Below are 2,369 nucleotides of genomic sequence, written 5' to 3' on the forward strand. Positions count from 1 at the left end.
GCGGTGCCCCAACTCCCCAATCAGCCCTGGTCTGAGCCCGACCAGGGGCTGCACCTAGGGATTGAGCCTGCCCTCTGCCACCCAGGAGCAGGCCTAAGCCAGCAGGTCGTTATCTCCCGAGGGGTCCCAGACTGCGAGAGGGCACAGGCCGGGCTGAGGGACCCCCTCTCTCCCCCCCGAGTGCACAAATTTTTGTGCACCGGGCCTCTAGTCTATACTAATAAAAGGGTAATATGCTAATTAGAGTGGATAGACCGGACATCTTCTGGATGTCCTTCTGGACAAAGCCACAGTGGCGGGGCAGAGGCAGACATGGGTGGGGGTGGTCAGGCCAGCAAGGGAGAGTGGTTAGGGGCGATCAGGCTGGCAGGCAGAGGCAGTTAGGGGTGATCAGGCAGGCAGAGGGGTTAAGGGTGATCAGGCAGGCAGGCAGAGGGGTTAGGGGTGATCAGGCAAGCAGGCAGAGGAGTTAGGAGCAATCAGGCAGGCAAGCAGGTGAGCAGTTAGGAGCCAGTGGTCCCGGATTGCGAGATGGATGTCCGACTTCCATGCTGGAGGGACCCCTACCTCTCCCCCGTGCCTGAATTTCATGCACCGGGCCTCTAGTAATATATATAATCAATACTTTCTTTCTATGCTAAGTCGTACCCCAGTGTAGTCTGTGAGGGTATAGAAACTGATGTATTCTTTTGATCAGAAGAATTTTAGTAGTTTTGACTTTATTCAGTTTCTTTCCTATACTTTCAATCTGAATCCCTTTTATAGTAATAGCAGAAACATTTATTAAACCTTGGCCGTTTTAGGACATGGTTTCATGAGTCATCAATAGACTTTTTATAAGAACATGAGGACTGCTGGAAGGGAAAAAAACAACATTATTGAAAATAAATTGGAAAACATTTCAATCATTTGACAAGTGGACTCTTTATGCAAACCATTTCCCTGTGCCACATATAAAAGATATCTTTAATAAGGCTCTTATTCTTGAGGATTACTGTTAAAGGAAACAAAAAGTATTCTTTCTCAAGAGTGGTTAAGTGTGGCTTCCAGTGTTTGATAATAAAAGCAGGATTATTCATGCATAATAGAATCAGACGTTTTTATTATTATTTTTTTGACTATGCCTCCCTTTGCTATTCTGTACAGGTGTTCCCATAGTGCAATTTAAACTAAAAAAATGGCTCATAATTGCCAACACCTAATTTAACATTCTGAAGCTAATCATAAAACAACCCCCTCTTTCATGGGAGAGACAAAGTCTCAGCTGGGCTTTAAATCCTGATTATATGACAAGGTTCCAATTGAAATTTTAGCTATCAACCAAGTGACCTTCAATGACCACAAGCTGAGGAGTTCAGTAACTAATCTAAACAGTTCTCTAGGCAAAATTCCCATCCCAGCATTGGTTTCCAGACTCTCACATTATTCACCTCATGAAAAAAGACAAGCAGAATATGAAAAGCAAATGATTGTAGCAACCTTCAACCCTCAATTCTTGAAAGGCCATCGGCAAGCTGTGAAAATATTTCCTTAACCCTACTTCCTGTGTGGGAGCTTAAGACACTAATAAACTGTTTGTATTGTCAGCCCACAGATTGCAGTCAATAATTCTTTCTGCCTTTAAGGAGTGCTATTTCAAAGAAATATTGCTCATATGAAAATGAAAGATATCCTACATTCATAGCTACTTGCAGATCATAATAAAGTTATGTCTAATTTTTTTTTTACTTTTCATAATCCTTTTCATCAAACTGGTTTCAGAAAAACTTAACTATTTATCATTTTGTGTAGTTTTCCTTCTCTTCATAGCAAGATTCTTCCATAACAAAATTTTATTTTTACAAGACTTCTTTTTTAATGTTATTAAAAAACATATCCTGGCATAGTGGTATTCAATGCTGCTGGACATGAGATATCTTATTCCTATCTTAAGGTAAGATTGGTAAACATACCGGCTCTTAATCGCAAATTTCTTGAAGGTGATAATTTTTTAGACCAAGTTGTACTCTGCAGTAATCAGCATGTTACCTTGTTCAATGCTGGCATTGTTAAACATTTGTTGAATGAACACTGGACTTTACTAATATAATATTGAACAAATTGATTTTCTCTATGGTTTTTATGATTATCCCAAGGTGTTTTTTTCTGGTTTATAACTTTATGTCTATAAGAAATTTGCCAAAGGCACATGATTAAACTATACTTGAGTATACATTTAACAGAGTGTCTGTCCTATATTGAAATCAGTAGCATTTTATAAAACAGAACAGAAAACACTTCAAAATAACTGTATCAGGTACAGAGATATACTTGTAAGTTTTCTTTGGGTATGCTCAATCTTTTTCTAATGCAGATTTTAGCTGACTTAC

Source organism: Myotis brandtii, unplaced genomic scaffold (genome assembly GCF_000412655.1).
Source record: "Myotis brandtii unplaced genomic scaffold, ASM41265v1 scaffold179, whole genome shotgun sequence".
NCBI classification, from domain to species: Eukaryota; Metazoa; Chordata; class Mammalia; order Chiroptera; family Vespertilionidae; genus Myotis; species Myotis brandtii.